This window comes from Halichoerus grypus, chromosome 9 (genome assembly GCF_964656455.1).
Source record: "Halichoerus grypus chromosome 9, mHalGry1.hap1.1, whole genome shotgun sequence".
NCBI classification, from domain to species: domain Eukaryota; kingdom Metazoa; phylum Chordata; class Mammalia; order Carnivora; family Phocidae; genus Halichoerus; species Halichoerus grypus.
The window spans coordinates 2,860,101-2,881,129 of NC_135720.1; the positions used below are offsets into that span (position 1 = coordinate 2,860,101).

General features: G+C 52.3%; 1 protein-coding gene and 1 long non-coding RNA gene across 11 annotated transcripts in view; both read left to right on the top strand.

Moving 5' to 3' along the window:
- Positions 1-21,029, top strand: part of RPS6KA2 (ribosomal protein S6 kinase A2) — a 344,404-nt gene that overhangs the window by 209,264 nt on the left and 114,111 nt on the right. The window lies entirely within an intron of this gene.
- On the top strand, positions 589-6,480 carry LOC144378943 (uncharacterized). Its single transcript, XR_013440881.1, has 2 exons — positions 589-1,231; positions 5,413-6,480. It is a non-coding gene; the product is annotated as an uncharacterized LOC144378943 (long non-coding RNA).

The window sequence follows — 21,029 nt, forward strand, 5'->3', positions numbered from 1 at the left end:
TACAGCAACTTTTGTGTTGTAAGAATTGTCATTTTGTTCTCCCATATATTCAGCCACCCTTTGGGCTTGACGCTCCAGTAGGTGATTGTTCAAAGATCAATGGGGCATGCTCCCGGCACTAACAGATCTTACATCCATCAGGAGTGAGAGATGTGCCCGAATTCCTGAGGCAAGTTAGATGACCTCAGAGAGGAAAAGTCACATCTGATTGGAGTGACTCATTCATTTCTTCATCAAACAAGCCTTTACTGAGTTTCTGCAAGGGCCAAGCACTGCCTAGGGGGGCCCTCCCAGGATGGGTGGAAGCTGCCTCTGCCCTTGGAGCCCACAGTCTACTTGGAAAGACAGACATCAGACAAAGGAGGAGTAGAGAGTGTGGAGGCGCAGAGAGCCGAGGGATCGAATGTGACGGGTCAATGGGAGGCCCCAGGGAGGAGCTGGAATTTGCTGCAAGTCCTGACAAGTGAGTGGCCGTGGACCAAGGAGTGCGTGGCGGGGGGGCGGACCTGACCGCCCGGCCCGGGAGGATTTGAGTGGTCATATCCCTGTGTCTTGAAGTACTCGCTGAAATTGTCATCACACTGCTGAACTCCACCTGGGCTAAGACCCGTTGCTCATCCAGCTCCTCTGTTCTCAGCTTATTTGTTTTTTGACCTTACGCTTATTTTGTTTTTGTTGGTAAATTCTGCCTTCCAGTCTGTCAGTGTAGTTAGAGGCCTGCCTTCCGTCATTGTGCAAGTGAACTGTCCCTTCAGCTTCAGGAAGCGATGGGCTTCACCTGGGCGCCAGCAGGAGCGCCGCACAGCAGAAGGTCAAGGATGTGCCCGTCCGAAACCTCCTTCCTGGTTGGCCCGCATTCACCGCCGGGTCTGGTTGAGTCCGTCAGGCAGCTGGGATTCCCACAGCCATTATTTCTCCTGCTCTTCCCCATGCCAATGAGAAAGCCTTAGTAAGTGTCTTTGCCAAGACCAGAGATGTGCTCTCCATGTCTCCCTCAGCCACCTGTCCGGCAACCTACCCCCAAAAGAGAAGGACGACTCTGTGATTATCATTGATCTCAACTTCCTCTCTAACATGTTCCCAGCTGCCCACAGGTCTCCTGGCCAACTGTTCACAGAATCCTCCTTTCTAAACGCCGTTGCCTGTTTTCAGTCCTTGATACCAATTTGGCTTCTTCACAAATCGCCCGGAGTGGGTCTTCAAGTCCTGGTGGCTAAGCTGTGACCCAGTGGTAAACTGGGGTGAGGAGGGACAAGCCCTAGGCATGCAGGTACCTGGGCCACGCCCGCACACCTGCTCCCCGGCCCTCACACCTGCTCCCCGGCCCTCACACCTGCTCCCCGGCCCTCACACCTGCTCCGCGGCCCGCACACGTGCTCCCCGGCCCGCACACGTGCTCCCCGGCCCTCACACGTGCTCCCCGGCCCTCACACGTGCTCCCCGGCCCGCACACCTGCTCCCCGGCCCGCACACCTGCTCCCCGGCCCTCACACCTGCTCCCCGGCCCGCACACCTGCTCCGCGGCCCTCACACCTGCTCCCCGGCCCGCACACGTGCTCCCCGGCCCTCACACGTGCTACCCGGCCCTCACACCTGCTCCCCGGCCCGCACACCTGCTCCGCGGCCCGCACACGTGCTCCCCGGCCCGCACACGTGCTCCCCGGCCCTCACACGTGCTACCCGGCCCTCACACCTGCTCCCCGGCCCGCACACCTGCTCCCCGGCCCGCACACCTGCTCCCCGGCCCTCACACCTGCTCCCCGGCCCTCACACCTGCTCCCCGGCCCGCACACCTGCTCCGCGGCCCGCACACGTGCTCCCCGGCCCGCACACGTGCTCCCCGGCCCTCACACGTGCTCCCCGGCCCTCACACCTGCTCCCCGGCCCGCACACCTGCTCCCCGGCCCGCACACCTGCTCCCCGGCCCTCACACCTGCTCCCCGGCCCGCACACCTGCTCCCCGGCCCGCACACCTGCTCCCCGGCCCGCACACCTGCTCCCCGGCCCGCACACCTGCTCCGCGGCCCTCACACCTGCTCCCCGGCCCGCACACCTGCTCCGCGGCCCTCACACCTGCTCCCCGGCCCGCACACCTGCTCCCCGGCCCTCACACCTGCTCCGCGGCCCTCACACCTGCTCCCCGGCCCGCACACCTGCTCCCCGGCCCTCACACCTGCTCCGCGGCCCTCACACCTGCTCCCCGGCCCGCACACCTGCTCCCCGGCCCGCACACCTGCTCCGCGGCCCTCACACCTGCTCCGCGGCCCTCACACCTGCTCCCCGGCCCGCACACCTGCTCCGCGGCCCGCACACCTGCTCCCCGGCCCGCACACCTGCTCCCCGGCCCTCACACCTGCTCCCCGGCCCGCACACCTGCTCCCCGGCCCGCACACCTGCTCCGCGGCCCTCACACCTGCTCCGCGGCCCGCACACCTGCTCCGCGGCCCGCACACGTGCTCCCCGGCCCGCACACGTGCTCCCCGGCCCTCACACGTGCTACCCGGCCCTCACACCTGCTCCCCGGCCCGCACACCTGCTCCCCGGCCCGCACACCTGCTCCGCAGCCCGCACACGTGCTCCCCGGCCCGCACACCTGCTCCCCGGCCGCACCTGCGCCGGACAGTGCTGTCAGCAGAGAGTGGTGGGCATGGTGTCAGAAGGGGCTGAGTCCAGTCTGCCAGGAAGAGTACAGGGTGGAAGGGAAGTCAGAAGGGAGGGAGCAGAAACACGGGGTGCTCATCCAGAGAAAGCCCTGTCGTTGCCTGGACCTCGACAGAATCCTGCAGTTGGGACATGATTTCTCTTCCCTGCCTCCATTCCTCCAAAGAAAACAGGCTTCCTTCTCCTGACGTAAGAGGAAAGAATGTTGTATAAACAGAGACACTTAGAACCAAAATGTTTAGAGCTTTTACCCACACAAACCACCCATGATTTAGTTCATGATGAGCAGATTCCAGGTTGTTTAACCAAAGTCTTGAAGTTCAAAGGGTCATCTGATTCCAAGTTCTCCATCCAGACCTGGCTTCGAGATCACATGAGCTCGGAAAGCCTAGCCTGACTTTCCATTTCTTTGTTGCCTCTGCCTGTCTACATTGTTGAGAATCCGGTCCTAATTTTGCAAACCATTTCATGCATCCATAAGCCTCTCTGCATTGTTCCTGTTAGAGCATACAAGCGTGTGAGAAAATTAAAACGTGGTCCGTCTGCCCCCTTGGCCTTTTGTAGGGACCCCTTCCTCCCACACGGGGCTGAGGAGGAGGTTGGGGATGATCTGCAGCAGCGGGCCGGCGAGGCTGCAGTGGGGGGGGACCAGCAAATAGGGGCCCCGCACTCCATTTTGGCCTGCAATGCCTTCCTCCCCCTTTTCTCTCCCTCTCTCCCTCTCCCTCCTGAGAAGTGTTTTGTTTACTTTCTGCCTGTGAGGTGAATAGTAAGGGGAAATAATAGCAGCAATTATGGTTGTCAAGCGCCCGTGGAAAAGCCGTGCCTCGCTACCGTGGGACATGTCTCTGGGACCGCTCCCGAGCCCATTTACATGGCAACAGAGTGGAACATTTTAATAGAGGAAGACAAACACCATTTGCACAGAAGCTCTGTCTGCGCCACGATGGCAGCGGTTCGATGAGCTGGCCGCGTGCTCCGGACCCACGGAGAGGAGCGGGCGATGGCGCCAAGGACGGGCTGCGCTCAGCGGAGAGCCGAGCGCGCCGCGCTGGACCCCTGCCTCTCCTCCCCTCTCCTGGGGTCCTGCCCCCGTCCCCCGTGGGTATTTCTCGACTCTTTTTGTTTCCTAATTTGAAAGCAGCATTTTGATGGTACTGATTAAATCCAGAGCAAACTAAATGAAAATTTTGGTTTTGCCCTTACCATCTATCAGAGCTTCAGTCGTGCACATTGTCCGATCACTGCAGCTCCTTTCCAAGATCGCCGGCGTTTTCATGAGTTTCCCTGATGTACTGAATCCCTCTGTGCACCATCTCCCCCCTCGTTGTTTTCTCTCCAGGGGACGACAAGTTCTTCCTTCTCTCCCTGCCACTTTTCCCTTTGCCCTGCAGCCCACATGTCCCCCCGCCTCGCTGTACTTCCCAGGTAATGCCGTCCCTTTGGCATCACCTTGCCGGGCCCGGGGCCTGTGCTGGAAGGATCCAGATTGCTCCGTGGTCCCAGCTGCTGGTTTGTAGGTCGGTCTTCTGCACTCTGCCTCCCCTCCATTCGCAGACAGGGCGCCTCCACCTGCTGACGGCCTCCCTCTTCCATGTCGGCCCGAGCTGCGCCTTCCAGAATGGCATGTGTCGCTCTGGCCTTTGAACACTCCACTTCCCTTGGCGTGCCGCCCAGCCCCCATCGCGGCCTCCCTGCCCGGCCTGCCATGGTTCACCCTCTCGCTTCCCGTCCTTCCTCCTCAAGCCCTCACTCCGTCTACTTTCCACCTGCGTATCCTTCCCTCGGTGAACGTAGGCAAGCTCGTGTGCGTCCAGGGTTTTGCTTCACACGTCTGTGTGCTGCCACCCAGCCCTGTCTCGGGCTTCACCCCACACCGCAGGGAGAATTTCCACATTGCCCCAAAGTCTCCCCTTCCTCCTTCACGTCTCAGTCTGTCTGTGAAATGGCCATTTTCCTGGTCAGGGGAAGAATCTGTGTTGGAAATCCTGCACACTCGTCTCCCATACCCAGGCCCAGGTGTGCTCCCCCCTACCATAAAACTGACATCTACCCCCTTCCTTCCTGCCCTCTCTGACCCTCACCTCGTGACATTCCCCACAGCCCGAGACCCCAGCCTGGAGGTTTCTCTGCCTTCCAAACTGTCCTGCACGCCAATTCCAGAGTGGTGTCCCTGGCATCCTGCTCCATTCACAAATTCTAAACCCATCAAAAACCTTTCCCTTCTCGTAAGGTCAGATACTGATTACTTTTCAAGGATTTCTATAGCCAGATCCTGGTCTGTACTTCCAGGCTTATCTTTTTTAAGCATTTTAAAACTGATTGAATAGCATTCCAGTAAATTCTAAGAGGCAGCCCAGCTCTGGAGGTCTCCATCTGTGATTGGCTTGGATTTGTGTGCCTCGTCAGACTGGCCAGTAAGGGGTCCTGTTCACTGATTTGGTGATAATCCATTGAAGGGAATTCCCTCCACTTAGTTGTAAGTTCTTCATCTTCCTTCTTGTGTATCCTTCTCCCTGCCCCTGTCAGTTAGCAGATCACATGGTACAGATGCTTCTCGAGACATTTACATCAGACGGTTCCCAAGAACACAACGTCCTACAAGTGTGGCTCTCACTGTGGTTAGTCAGACAGACAGGTTTTCTGTGCAGTCATTAAGATTACTAGAGGTTACTAATGTCTACAAATGTGTGCCTGCAAATCAATGGCCAAGAAGAGCCAGCTGTGAGTATCCCCCTCCGTGTATTTCAGAGTGGGAGAGGGGTCTGCAACACAGTCAGCTGGGGACTGAAGTCCCAGTGGACGGGCCCATCTGTGCGGACCCGGCACACAGCCCGCCTCCCTGGGCGGCTTGCCTGCAGCTGAACCCAAGGTTTCTGGAACGAGGAGAGAGCATCATAGAACTGTAGAGTAAACTGTCCATCTAAGCCCACTTCTTCATGTACTGGTGAGCAAACCCAGACCGAGGACTTTGGCTGAGCTCACAAAAGTCGTCAATCTGAAAGCCGATGCCAGAATCCGATACCCATGGACCGGATTTCTTTCCATTATATTATTTTGCCCCTTTTAGTTTTGCATTTCTTAGTAAATATCGAATAGGAGGAACTCTGGTGTTCTGGATGCTACTCTTAAAACAGAAAGGCAATTTGAAAGTGATACTTTGAAAAAATCCATGTGTCTGAAATAGCAAAGGTTTTTGAATTTTTTTTTACATTTGACAATTTTTTATAAGATTTTTTTGTTTTGATTTCTAAAGTAATACATGTTTATTACTTTACAAAATTATGATGGGAATAAATAAAAGAAAATATAATCTGAAATCTCCTCCTCCAAAGCAACAACTGTCTAATTTCTGGTGTAGCTGCTCTGGTCCTTCCCCATGTATACATATGAGCAGCTGCTAAAAAATTTAATCACTCTGGAAACTGCTTCATAGTCTGCTTTTGTCTCTTACCCGTACATTCTCAGCATTTTTTCTATGTCATTAAATAGCCTACACACTAAAAAGTAATGGCCATACGTCAAAAAAAGTCTTTATTTAATTTTCTTTTTTTTAACATTGAATGCATTTCTATTTTTGTATTATTAAAAGCACTATGATAATCAGTTATGACCATGAATTGCCTGTGCATCTTTAATTTTCTTAGGATGAATTCTGAGCAGTGCAACTCCCTAGGTCAATTGCACCAATAGAACAGTTCTCCACATTTATCACAGGATTTCCTGAGGTTTTTACCTTCCTGTTTTCTCGAAACCCTAATATCCTATTTTATTCCTTGTAGTAATTTCATACATTAAAAATGATAAATTTGCCCTTTCTTAAGTATCAATGAGTTTGAAATTTGTTCATATGCTTATTATTATTCATCAATGTTAATCATCTGTTCCGTTCTTTGCCACTTTTAATTGAGCTGTTTGTCTTTTTCTTACTACTTTGAAAGACCTCTTTACATAGTAAGAATGTCAGCAACTTGCCTTTACAAAAGTTTTTTTAACCAGTTTGTCTTTTTCCTTTTTTTATGGAATGTTTTGATATAGGTAAGTTTCAAATTTTAATGCAGCCAAATTTATAAATCATCCCCCCAGTGACTTCTTCGTTTGCTCTTGTACCTAAATGAGAAAGAGCTTCCTCTCTCTGGGATTCAGAGACGCTCGCCTCTAGTTATGCTGATTACGTGGTAATTTCACACCTAATACTTCATCCCTGTGACTCCAGGTGACTGTGTCATGATTCGGCAGCATCTTTTTTGGAAATAGCTACTTACCCAGAGGTTTAAAAGCTACTTTTTGCCTGTGCTTTTTCCAAGTAGCCTCAGGTTTACTTTGCTTTCTGCTCCGATCTGTTCCGTACTGGTCTGTCCTATTGCGTCTCCTTTTCAATTTGCACTAGTATAGCCTCATTTAAAGTACTTCTCTTCCAAATGCTTAGAGTTATTTTTCAGGATCCAAAAAATACACTTTGGGCTGTGATCGGAATTAACATGAACCCATCCATTATTTAGGCAAATGAGCCGGGAAGGCCCCCTGCATTCTCCTGAGCCCCGCCCTCCGTCTGTCTCTGCGCGCTGGCGGCCGCGCACCTCCCGTCTGACTGATTGTGCGGGACTTTCTCATACGGCCTGTATGAGCGATCAGCTCAGATTCTGAATGCCTAAAATATCTTTGTTTTGCCCTCTTGTGTGATTAATATTGCAGCTAGATGTTGACTTGGAGGCTCAAAATCCTTCCCCTCAAGATGTCGTGCAGATGCTGTTTTTGTTCTCCGATATGTAACGATCCTTTGTTATCGGCTCATATTTATGAATAAATGAGTATCATTAGGCTCGGGTGCTGCTACGGTCTGCCCTCTCAACAAACCCATGCTTTAAGGGAGGACGTGTCCCAGGGCAGTGTTGCTGTAGAATGCAAGGCCAGGCAGCAGGTGGGTGGGGGCTCCCCAGGTAGCCAGGTGGGGGCTCCCCAGGTAGCCAGGTGGGGATGCCTCCTTCCCTTGAAGGCAGGTGCTTCGGTGCAGTCCCCTCCTCCTGGGCCGCCGGCCTGCCTTCCCTCGCTCCCTCCTCCTTCCCTTTCTGTGCTTCTCTCTGCTCCAGATCTGACAGAGGAGAGGACACTGCACCAAGTTGATTCCCCCCTCGTGTATCGGGCATTAGAGGGGAGTGTTCAGAACCATTGACTCTGGGTCCTGGTTCAGATTCGAGCTCCTCACTTACAATAGCTTACTTCAGTTCCCTCGTATAACGTAAGATGGACAAACAGCCTCATAGGGTTGGGCTCGTTGGTTAGTGCGTGTGAAGCCGGGGCGTGGGGCCGGGCGGAGCACAGGCCTGCCGGGCATTAGCCCGCACTCCACCCCCCTTCTTCCCTGGGGAGCACTTTTCTAGTCTTCGTGGGAGGCCACACCCAGCTCTTCCAAGTGCCCCTGCTTATCAACCACCCTGTTGCTCTCCGCGCGGCCCGCACCCGCTCCTCGCAACCGGCGACCCCCGTCCTTGGGGACAGCTCCCTTCGTGCTGATGGTGACAGCCACTTCCCCAACTGGCCGCTTCCGTCTCTTCTCCACCTTGCAGGATTTCGGCAAACTTTCCTGTCCTCGCCACATCCTGGCTGCTTGTGAGGCAAGGGGGTGGGGTCGTTGTTTGTTTATTAAGCAAATCTTCGTTGTTTCCTCTGCTCTCTGAGCTCAGAGCTATTTCTGGATCACAGGTGCCGTCTGTCCCTTGCAGGTACCAAAGATTCATCTGGCCTTGGGGCTCAGCTCACTTTGTGTCTGGTTGTTGTTATGGTGCTTTGTGGCACTAACTGTCCGTACGATGCAGACGGACCCAGCAGTGGTCACGACAGGTCACCGTGGGTGCTGGTGTCCTGCGGACGGTTAGTGATGGCCAGTGTTGGCATCACGCTGGCTTAGCGTCCCGTGGCCGCCGTACCCAGCTACTGCACGCCCGGGGCTTACATGACAGAAATCTGCGCCCTCTCGGTCTGGTGGCCGGAAGTCTCGCATCTCGGGGTCCGCAAGGCTGTGCTCTCCTCAGAGCCCCTGGGGGACGGTCCTTCCTCGCCCCCTCCGGCTGCCAGGGGCTCCAGCCTTTCCTGAGCTCGTTCCCTCCGGCCTCGGCCCCCATCCTCATGGGGCACCGTCCCCTGGGTGCTGTCTTCACATGGCCTTCTTACAAGGACACCAGCAAGTTGGACGGGGGCCACCCTCCTACAGTCTGACCTCATCTTCACGGATTACATTTGCAATGACCCCATTTCCAAAGAAGCTTTGCCCCACGTCTTGACATCGCTCAGATAGGCCTCCGGCACTCTGTGGACGGAGAAGTTGCGCTTGGTGTCTCTGTGAAGCCCTTGACACGGGCTTTCCGTCCGCTGCCTCCATGTATTCAAGATTAATAATGGTCGGTCGTGGGTGCTCCGTGCCCTGGAATAGGGTCTTCTCTTTCCCAAATCTGAGGGAGTTTGAGGTCACACGTAGGGATCTGTCAACTAATCTTAAATCGACGGTTTTTTCTGCTGGATACCCTCATGGCTCTCATTCCTACCAGTGCCCGGGAGGTCCCTGCCCCTCCAAGCCCGCTGACATGGAAGCTCGTAACGTACTCTTCTGATCTGACTTCCCACTCTTCCCAAGTGTTACACAAAAAGCAAAAACAAACAAAACAATAGCAGAGAAAAGAAGCCTGCTTGAGTCAGAAAGACTTGGTGTTTGCTGTCCGAAGGGTGCTTGCCAACTCCAGCCCGTGTCCGCGGCCTGAGCCGCCTTGCCCACCTTGGACGCCCTCTCGCCACCGCAATCTTTGAATTCCCCAAGCTGCCCCGCTGTGTCCTGGAAGCGTGCCCTCCTCAAGGCGGCCCCACCCCTGCCCTGACCTCTGTGGGTCTCATTGTCCCTGCGTCCCACACTGCGTGTCCCAGGCCCGGGGCGTCTTGTTTGGGGTCTATGATCTCATCTCTCGGTTAGACTACAAGATTCTAGCCATTCTCTTCACATTAGGACAGCCGAGTGTATACCGTATACAAACTAAGGGAGTTCAACATTTTGAAAATGTTTCCAACGGATACGATTTGCGTGGGCATAAACGGTCCGGGAAGGTCCTTCTGAGACCGCCATCACGTGCTTTGCCGTAAGGAAGAGATGCTGGGGACGCGAGTGACATGTCCCTCACACACAGCACTCCCTTTCTGCGAAGCCAGGATTAAAAGCTCTAACTCCAGTTTCCAGTCTCTTCATGTACCTTTCGGCACTTACGGTCCATGCCTTAAAAAAAAAAAAAATAAGCATAAAACAAAATACTAAGGACAGAATGGCATTGCTCGTGCAGCTTTCCCATAAAACCTGAGTCACTTCAACTGATTTCAAGAGCGAAGGCTCAGCCCCCGTGTGAGGAAGACCGTGGATCTGTACCCACTCCCAGAGGCGGCTGAGTTTTCGATTCCAGCGCAAATCGGTACTGGTAATAATTTAGGACACGTGTTCACAGAACCACAGGCTCCTGCCGCCCTTGCTTCTCCTTTCTGCGTGTGCGGAGCGCAGGCGGGCCGGGGAGTGCGGAGGCCTGGGCTGCGCGCCGCTCCTTGGGAGATGTCGAGCGGATTTCTTTCCACACTGGCTGTTAAACATAACGGACTTCTGCCGGTGGCGGGAGGCGACTGGCCCCACGGCCGGGATTCTCACTGTAGTCTGACCATCTGTTTCCAGAGAGCCTGGGCTGGTTTTGTTTTGTTTTGTTTTTTTAAGCGCCTAGCTTCTGAAAGAGTGGTGACAACTCGAGATCCCGGGAGGTACGTTACTAATTTCGGCTATGATTCATCAAAGGCTTAGAGCTTTTTTCCTCTTGTTCCGCAGAGGGCCCACTCCCTGGCCACCCACCACCTAGATTCCCTGAACCACCCACACCTCCCCCTCCCAGCTTGGAAACAGGCCTGAGAAAGCCATTGTACTCCTTTCCCAGTGGCTCGAACCAGCCGGCCAGCAGTCACCCCGCGATTCTGTAGAAACCCAGCAGTCACGTTGACAGGGAACCAAGCACATTTCCCAGCCCCGGGCTGAATGTGCAGCCCCATTCTTATCAGGACGTGGTGCCTCTCCTGCCCTCCCAGGGCCCGGGCCCCCATCACTAGGGCTGCAGTGGAAAGCACAGGCTCCGGGCTACTCCTCAATCACCCCGGCAGCCAGGTCCCACAGTTGTGGGATGGAGATCTCAGGATCCCGGCTGCCGGTGACGGGTTTTCTGTAGGAATATGAATTACAGGCATACAGAGCTGCAGATCCCCAGATGGAAACCCGCTCGCATGCTAAAGAAGCAGGGCAGCCTGTCTGGATGAGAGGAAGGAGACAAGTAGAACTTCCCTGGAGCTGAGCGTCTCAGCCGCGTGCGGGGTCCAGGGCTCCCAGCCTCTGCAGAGGGGCCAGCGAGGGGAGTCCTCTGAGACCCGGGCTTCCAGGAGTGAGGAGCCCTGGCCAGCCTCGCGCCTGACGAGCCCGTGCACCGCCCAGCACCGCAGCGCCCTGCTCTTCCTGCCCTCATTTCCTGAGCAGCTGCCACGTGGCAGGCCTTATAAATGGCGCTTTGAGTATTTCTTTAAAACTTATTTTTTTTTACCTAATCCTCAAAACTGTCTTACTGTAAATATTATCGTCTACATTGTCTTGGCGAGGAGGAAAGTTCGGGGGAGGCTAGCCAGCTTACTCAAGTTCCCATGGCCGGTAAATGGTAGGGGTGAAGGAGTTTAGCTCAGACCATGTGATCTGAAGACTAGGTTTTCTCCAGAGTGGAAACGGCCCCAGGTCCTGGTCTCGGTGCCCTGGGTGGGGGCAGGGAAGGTGGTGCACACACGTGTGTACACACACGTGCTATTTCCCTAAGGAGACTTGGCTGCTTCCCCTCCGAATGTGGAGCCGACTTTTTGGAGGTCTCCGTCCCTCACCCCAAACGCAGCCTCGGCAGGGAGCACGAGTGGCTGGTGCTGGGACCTGCCTTTTCCAGTGGGGGCATCTGGGCACTTCAGATCTCCACTTAGGGTTTCAACTGGAGAGCAGAATGAAAGTCTCTCCTGTTTCATTAGAAGTCCAGATTGAGTTCATGGGACTAACAATTCTCTAACCACCATGAATGAGCAGCGCGTCGGCAGGCAGAGGGTCTCCCCCTCTCGCTCCTAGGGACACTCGCACAGCAGGGAGTGGGCTCTTCCCAGCATTGCCGCATTTGTGAGGAGTACCAACACGACACCGCCATTCAAGGCAGGAGGAAGTCGGGGGATTAAAAATTCCGGTACGACCAAACCTCCGGTTTTAACGTCTCAAGATTGATTGGTTCAGAAATTCAGGCCCTCCATCTTTTTTTTTTTTTTTTTTTTTAAAGATTTTATTTATTTATTTGACAGAGAGACGTAGCGAGAGAGGGAACACAAGCAGAGGGGAGAAGCAGGATTCCGGCTGAGCAGGGAGCCCGATGCGGGGCTCGATCCCAGAAATCTGGGATCGTGACCTGAGCCGAAGGCAGACACTTAACAACTGAGCCACTCAGGTGCCCCCAGGCCCTCCATCTTACATATTATGTTTATTTATGATGACTTGATTTCTTCATCTCTTACTACAGAGGCACAAACTTTTCCAAGGAGGACATTATATTACTGTGTCAGATATTCAGGAATAATATTGATAATAATGTTTATTATGACAGTAACGTGTGGAGGGTCCCTCTACCCCGAGCCGGCAGAATGAGTGCTGTGCGTGTGTTAGTTCCTTCCCTTCTCACAGTAACCAGCTAAAGCAGGGTCTCCCATTGTACAAAGGGCAGAATGAAGTTAAGTAAGCTGCCTGATGTCAGAGTTGGAGTGGATTTTGGAGAAGCATTTCCCTTGCAAAAGCAGATAGGACCCTCCAGCTTGTGTTCACTGCTTCTTCAGGGGCTCTGCCCCGCCCCAAGCAGCATTCAGGCTTTGGGGTCAGGCTGACCCACTGTCTCCCAGCACAGAGAAACGGGGGCTCCGGACCTTGTTGGTACTTTAGTGCAGTGAGCTTGGGAAAGCAAAATTCATTTCTTGCTCCAGGATCTGTCTAATGTCACTGTTCCCGGCCAGAGGCCAGTTTTTTTCCCCATAGTGAGCTGGGCTCCGGGTTGCACCAGCCCCAGGGCCTGGACACCCCTGCACTCCCCATGCAGGGGGAGAGCCTGAAGAAGGGGGCAACTGCTGCCTCAAGGTACACCACTGCTCTCCTTCCGTTGGCCGGACCCAGTCAATGACCACACCCTGCCACAAGGGATGCTGGGAAATGTAGTCCAGGCTGGGAGGCGCTCCCCACCCCACTGTGGCCAGGGAAGGATTTCTGTTCACGGTGGTACTAAGGGAATTCGACTCCATGTGTAACTGATTTACATCAAATCTGACATTACTTCAGAATAAACCTTGGTAATTCTATGGAGTAGTCCGTAGGCCTTATTAAAAAAACCTTTCGACAGCATCACTGTTTCTCTTTAACGTTAGAAAATCAGCCTGGGCAGTTGCACACAGTTATAAATAAATTTCAGAATTAGGCTCTGTGCTTAGATTGACAGCCAGACGTGATGCAGACCTATAACTAGTCCACCCAGATAGGTGAGCAGTGCTCAGCTCCTCACTCTCCAAAGGAAAACGTCCTAAGAAGCTGAAGGGAATGACATCGGGGTGGGGGGTCTTCACTTCCAGGCCCCCGGGTCTCACTGCCTTCTCCCTGCCGCCAGTGCTATATGCACTTTATCTATTTCAGGACAATCCAGGGGGACAGAAAAATGTGTTCCTTATGATCTTCTTGCAGAGCCTCAGCTCACAGCCCCACACGGTTGCAGACATTTGTCGGCGTGCTTGCACCTGGCGCTCAGAAGCCGGCAGGTTCTCCCACGTCAGTTGCCATAGTAGAGATCTGCCACGAGTTCCTAAGCCACTGGGATGCGCCACCCCCTCCAATGGTCCTAAAATAGCCCCAGATCCAGTGTGTGTAGTCACTGTTGTTCACCTAAGCCCCGAGTCCCCCCACACGTTTCCAGGTTTCTGTACCAATATCACATTTCAAATAGATTGTTCATGATCTGCTCAGTGGGACATGAATCCTACTGGAATAATTTCTGTGTTCACAGCTCCTCAAAGAATTTATTTATTGAAAACTTGGCACGGCAGCATAGCTCTCTCGTCTCGTTTAAATTTTCAGTCGGAATATTATAAAGTAAGATGGATCACGCTCAGATATGGAGATGGACAAATGGGTACACTCTAGGACACCGCGTGTCAGTCACACGCTGGAGGTCTGTGTAACATCCACAGATCGCCCAGGTATGTTTCGCTTACGCACCGTATTTCATGGCACAACTCTATAACCTGGCCATAAAATAGATTTTAAGATGTAAATTTTTATTGGCCCTTAATTGGAGTGTCTCTGTCACCACTGGGTGAACTTAAGCAAGTACTATAAATAAAACTAAAGTATTGACCGCCTTTCATGGAATAGAACCTGTACATTTACGAAAGCAAAAAGCTGTAGAAAAATATGAGGACGAGCAAATTTGCACATTTCTTCTTGAACATATTCATTCATCGCTTTGCACGGTGCTGTCTGGGTAGAGATGAGCCTGACAGAAACATCCGCGGCCGCCCAGGGAAGGAAGCCCAGAATCTTGTGATATTTGTTGCCTCTTTTAGCTATCAGAGCTTTTAATAAGCATCCCAAAGGAATGTGATGGGTTCAGCTTAGGTGTTTTGGGGTGGGTTTTTTTGGACATGTTGTCACATGCAAATGTCTCTCAGGGGTTGGGTTGCTCTGTTGCCCCATCTGGGTGGTGGAGGGAGCCTAGGCTTGCCTGAGCGTCCACACTGCCCCAGCCTTTGCTAAGAAAACTGTGCAGGACACTCGAGACTTTCGTAACCAACTTCTAACAACCGGTGTTCCCCTCTGTGCTCTTAAAGTTGTGCAAGGATCGTGAGATGTGTAGTCACTAAGATATACAGGGGACCAAGTGGAGGGAGTCATTTTCCAAGGTCAGAGGTGACAGTGTGTCAGTCTTGCCAGGATGTGGGCGTGTGGACCGTGGGGACGGACGCTGGATGTCAGGCCCGCAGATGAGGGCCGGGTGCTGTCTAGACAAACATGATTTTAGTGCTTTTAGCCCCCAAAGAGCAATTCGGTAGTTTCCAGGAACTCATTATGTGTAACATAAACATGAAACTTTGAAGAGCATGCAAATTTAGAATAAAACTTATCAAATTGCTTTATCTTAATTAGAATTGATGTTGAAACAACCATTTTGTTTTTCCAAGTTAAGTGTGTGTATATATATATGCTTTAATTCTGTTTTCCCCACATGATTTTTTAATGAATAAAAGAAGTCAACAATCAGGGACGCCTGGGTGGCTCAGTTGGTTAAGCATCTGTCTTTGACTCAGATCATGATCCCAGGGTTCTGGGATTGAGTCCCACTTTGGGCTCCTTGTTCAGCGGGGAGCCTGCTTCTCCCTCTGCCACTCCCTCTGCTTGTGCTCTCTCTTTCTCTCTCTCTCTGACAAATAAATAAATCTTAAAAAAAAAAAGTCAACAATCAGATTAAGGGAAGTTAAATGAATTTCAAAGTAAGAGAAAACACAGAGAATAAAAATATACTGAGGTAGGGATGCCTGGTGCCTCAGTTGGTTAAGTGTCTGCCTTTGGCTCAGGTCATGATCTCAGGGTCCTGGGATTGAGCCCTGCGTCGGGCGCCCTGCTCAGCAGGGAGTCTGCTTCTCCCTCTCCCTCTGTGTGCTCTCTCTCTCAAATCAATCAATCAATCAATCTTTTAAAAAAATGTACTGAGGTATTTTTCCTAAACCTTCAAATTGTTATTCACGCCAAATTACAAAAAAAAATTTAAGTTTTAAAACCAGCTTATTATGACATTGCTGTATTTTATGGCTTTTCCTATTATTCAAGAGGTGTTTTTCCTCTTCTGTAACTTGGATGCATAACGGCATCCCTTACATAAGAGCCTCTAAAAGGTTTTCTCAAATATTCCAGCTTTCGCAATCAAGATGGAAATCACATCAAATGTTTTTAATAATGGAAATTTTATTACCTTCTGTGTATTTTTTGGCACCATTTTCCATAGAGAATATAAATGCCTTTCACATTTTGTATGTGTTTATGTTACGCAATGAATTTGGTAAAAATAAATTGCATACTACAAAACTTGTGATAAAAAAATAACTCCCACAGATCCATAGAAGTCGTGAAATACATTTTGTTCCGGGGAGAGGACTGCGTCCGTGTCGACGCCCGCTTGGCGAGGGCACCGGTGCCACGCTGCTGGACCCGTCCGCACGATGGCTTAGAGGATGGTGGTTTCAAAGCCTTTCACTCTCCCTACAAGTTTGGTTTCATTGAACAAAGTCTGCACCCCCAGAAGCCAACCCAACAGATCCACATAACCGTTCATGGCTCTGAACGTGCATCCACCTGCTCTGGGCTGCCCCTGCTCAGCCCAGATTCAGGTCACAATTTCTAGGGGCTTTTCAAATCTAAACTCGTGTGCTTCTGAGCACAAGTGAGCCTACTTCAAATAGAAAGGAAGAGTTCACAGTGACGTCCCCGGCCCCCCACCATCGAGAAGCCGACCTCAGCTGTGGCTGGACGTCTGCTCTGTCTGTGTGGGGGGTGTGTGGGGATGACTGAATCCCACCTTGGGGGCGGTGAGAAATGCGCCCCCTCCTCGGGGGATGCGACCATCTGGGGCAGAGTCTGGGTGGAGATAGGCCTGGAGGTCACAGAGGCCTGGGGGCACATCGGCTGGGGCACACAGGGAGGGCAAAGATTTGTAATGAGAAAAGGAGAGAACTTCAAATGTCCATTGGTATTTGAGCGGATGTTCAAGTAGAGAATTTAGGCAGTGTGTACACCCAAGTAAGGCTGCTTTCATCGCTGTGAAGGTTTGCTGTCCCCAGCAGACGTGACATCCAGTCCTCGCCCAGTCCTGGGGGGCCGGGGGCATCGGGACAGGGAGCGCATGGGTGTTCCGGCATCCCGGGTGGAAGGCACCGCCGCCGAGCGTGCCTTGACCCCAGCCGTCTCCCTGGGCGGGAAATCGCTGGGGAACAGCGGCTGGAGAGTGGGGGAAGAGCCGGCCCCTGGAGGGGAAGACAAAGCAAATCACATAAGCCGTCACAGTCCAAAGTTTAACTTCACTGTTTCATATTTTCAAATCTTCCCTCCGGCGCCTGGGTTCGCGTCTGCGCTCCGGCCGGCCGTACCTGTTGCTGCCGGAGCCCGTTCTCAGCACCCAGCGATGCTGGTACGGAGGCGGCGGGGTGCACGGCGGCTGTTCAAGGACCTGCTCCGTCTTGATTTGTTAGCTTGAAATCATTCCTGTCTGTCGGGGAAAACAGGAGCCCCGCGGAGCTCCTCCTGCTCATTCCCAGGGTTTTACTAAGACTGTTATATTTTCAGGTAATAAAAGTTTTATTTTTATAAGGTCTACTATTCCGATATTTTGCTCCTTCAGAAAGTCCTGCTTCTCAAGCCGCCCGATGACTTATCATGGTTTTCCGGTAGTTCTTTGTGCGGTTCCTGTTTCCATTTCACCCTGGTAGCTGTAGAAAGTTACGAGCACTGCGCTTCTGCACTCAGCCCTGGCAGGTGTAGCAGGGAGGGAGTGAGGACTCAGGTTCTACCTGCCCAGGTCACCCGCCCAGGTAGCAGAGGCCCGGAACAACCTGTCACCTTGCCTAAGGGTTTCTGGACTGCAGTGACTTGAAATGGTTTTATTTGGACTTTATTAGAACTGAAAACCTTTTGCCTTTGAATTCTTTAAGATTTTTTAAAAAATTCTTTTTTAATTTTATTTCAAAATTGGGAAAATCCCAGACTGCTTCCCTACCCAGCTTGTTGAGTCTTTTTTTTTTTTTTAAGATTTTATTTATTTATTTGTGAGAGAGAGAATGAGAGACAGAGAGCACGAGCAGGGGGAGGGGCAGAGGGAGAAGCAGGCTCCCCGCTGAGCAGGGAGCCCGATGCGGGACTTGATCCCGGGACCCCAGGATCATGACCTGAGCCGAAGGCAGTCGCTTCACCGACTGAGCCCCCCAGGCGCCCCCGGCTTGTTGCTTCTGGTTGGACCCGCCCGTGCAGGCTCTGCGAGAGAACTTCAGTGTTTACCGTAAGGACCAGGGGTCTCAGGAAGCCACTAGACCAGGTCAGTCAGCAGCCACGGTGTCCATGCGACAAAGCCGCGTGGGCTTTGCAGAGCCCAGCTCACTCTGGCTCAGCCAACCACACAGGCGACGCAGGGGCTCATGCAGCGGGGGCACCCGGAACACCTTCCCTGCAGGCATTTTATTCCCGGGTTTTCTGTTGTCCCACATTTAAGCGGGGAGCAGTGTGCGTCTCTGCAGCGGGGCGCTGCCTGCCCTACGCCACCCCGAAGCAGAGCAGAGGGCACAGGCCAGCCTGTCACTCTCCTCCTCAGCGGCCCCTCCGTGTCCTCGAGGCTGCAGACTGGCGTTCTCCCCGCATACACAGACCGTGCAGTTCAAAAGGAAGAAAGCAGAGTCAGGTGGCGCCCATCCAGCGCACAGGGACTCCCATAAAAGGCCATGAGCAGCTGGGCTTTGCAGGATGGCCTTGTGTCGGGAATGGACTCTGTGTCTGGGGCCGCCCACGCCCAGCGGAGGGAGGGACATTTCCTCGCGTTCCTGGCATGCCAGCTGTGCCCGGGAAATGGAGGGGCTCTGCCCGCAGAGGTGGCCTGTCCCTTCCCGCCACCTCCATGGCCTCCGTCCTCCGACCCCGAGTGGACTCTCTTCCCCTGTTCCCTCCTCGAGGGGGGCAGCGGCAAGACCCAAGGATGCGATCTGAGGGGCAGCGGGGACGTGGGAGCTCTGGTCTGGCACCCGTTGTGACAGTGGGGTACCCCAGGGTGAGTGCCGCCGCCCCCAGAACTTGGGGACGGCAGGGACAGGAGCCCGCAGGTCCCTGCTCACACCGTGCGTCCCCTGCACGAACCCGCCCAGCGGTACAAGGGGCCGGGCTGTGAGCCAGGGCGGGAGCTGTTTCACGCGTGATCCGTGAGGATCACTCAGAACCCCCAGAGCCCTGCCTGCCCCCCCCACTTGTGCGTCTCTGTGCTAGCTGTCGGAAGTGCCCCCTCCCCGCACGCTCAGGATGGGGGGCAGGTGACAGCACCAGCCATCCCTTTGCTGGGGCAGCGTTGCCCTTCACATCGATAATATTCAAATTAAGTCCTGCTTCGTAACATTTTCGATCTTTTCTTAATATAAAGTTAGTAAACTGTATATGCTGATGTCAGAAATTTGAAATACTTCGCTTCTCTTCACCCATATTTGGTAACTACCAGGGGGAAGGCACGACACCAGAATGCAGACGACTGTCAGGACAGCTAGAAACCCTCCTACATCCCACCACTCACATCTAAGTATTCAGTACTGGGGGACATTTTCATCCTTCCTGAATTTGTTATAAGTCTGAACATAAAGTTTTGCATCCTTAAGAAAACTGGAATATTACAGTGTAAGTGTACTCGCTCGTCATCAGGGATCATCGCGGATGAATTTTCTTTTACATAGAACATCTACTGGCTGTCTTCAGTTTGCCCAAACAGTGCAGACTAGTTAGGGGTCTTTTTCTTAATGGTTTGCACCATAAATAATGCTATGACGGCATCCTTACACACAAATATCTGAGTATTTCCAAAAATCCTGAAAGCGAAGTCCGTTGTTTCTAGATAAGGGTTCTGGTGCAGAGGCGCCCAGGAGCCCTCCAGGGTGCGTGCCAACATGCGCGCCCCGCGTGCCCAGCAGGCGGCCACCACACTTCAGTTGGGCAAACACGGGATATTTTTATTTTCAGCATCTCGGCTAGACAGAGAGACAAGAAAGGTGTCTCCTCTGTTCAATTTTATGTCCGTGATCGCTGGTGAGACTACTTTAAAAAGTACATTTGTTGGATTTTTAACTTCCTCGTGTGCAGACTGTCACTCAGTCTACAGAGTACCCTTTTCTTTGAGAGCCAACACACACACACGCAAACACACACACTATTGCTTTGGTTCCAAATATTTTCCCAGCTTGTCACTAGCCTTTCAGCGTTGTTTATGAGCTTTTAGAATTTTTTACGTGGTTAAATATTTGTCTTTTTGCTCTGCCATTGCTTTTAGACTTCCTTCTTCCCTCATCTGCAAACAGCGATGTCTTTGCTTCTGTTTTCCCTAATTTTTCATACTGAGTGTCAGTGTATGTGTGCATTCAGCACTAGACTATCTGGAAGGTGTCAGCTGGAGGTGGGCTGGCCTAACGCCACCGGATGCCGGCTCCTTCCTGTGGATTCAGCTCCTACGTACTCGGGGGTGGGGGGGTCCGTGGGGGTCCCTGGGGCCTCGGTCCTGCCCCGTCAGCCCAGCATTGGCTGTCTGCCCCATGCTCTTGTCACTGCTGCAGACTTACCATAAAGTTTAGTAACCCGGAAGGCAAACCCCCCTGCCCCGCGCCCGGAATGCTTTTTATTTTCCCCAGATTTTTATGGGATTCATTATTATTTCATCTGTAGTTTAGATAAATTTGTCATTTTTAAATCCCTACCGAAGCCTCTTATAATTTGGATTCAAACTAGGTTAAACATCCATTACATGGGAAAGAATGAGCAATATGCAGTATTACCAGCTTGTCTTTATACTCACTCAGATGGACGTTGTGTCTCAGTCTACTAGCTAAATACCCTGTCGTTGTTATTTTTAATATTTTATTGCTCTTTTGAATGTTATTTGGCTTCCCCGTTGCATCCATTCTCTTGCTAATTTTGATTTATAAGCATGAATTGTGTGTTTTGTTTTGCATCCAAACCCTCTATCATTAAATCGAATATATTTATTTTGGTTGATGTTCTCAGTATGCTAAATATACACACATACAGCCTCCCAGCTACATTTGTAGTTCTGATTTCTATTTCTGTGCTCATTGCATTTTCTAGACGTTCCAGGGGAGTATTAAGTAGTGATAGTAATTATGTGCATCTTCGTAAGTTCTGTAGTTTGGGGGGATTTTTGTTTTTGTTTTTGCAGATGGAATACAAGAAACAAAAATTAAAGCATCGTCACTGGTGACATTAATTTCTAACAGTGGAAGAGGTATAGATGTCGTGTAGGCAGACAGAAGGCAACTGAGACCAGATTGAATGACCCTCTTATCCCCTTATCGAAGGGACAGTGACTGCCCGTACTGAAAATGCCCACAGCCGCTGTCCCCCGGGGCTTCAGAGTCTTTGCAGGGAGCGTCGCTTGGGGCAGAGACCAGGTCAACCCCTGGTTGTGTCCCTCGGAATTAGCCCAGCACAGAGCAAAGGTGTCAAGTAGGTGTTA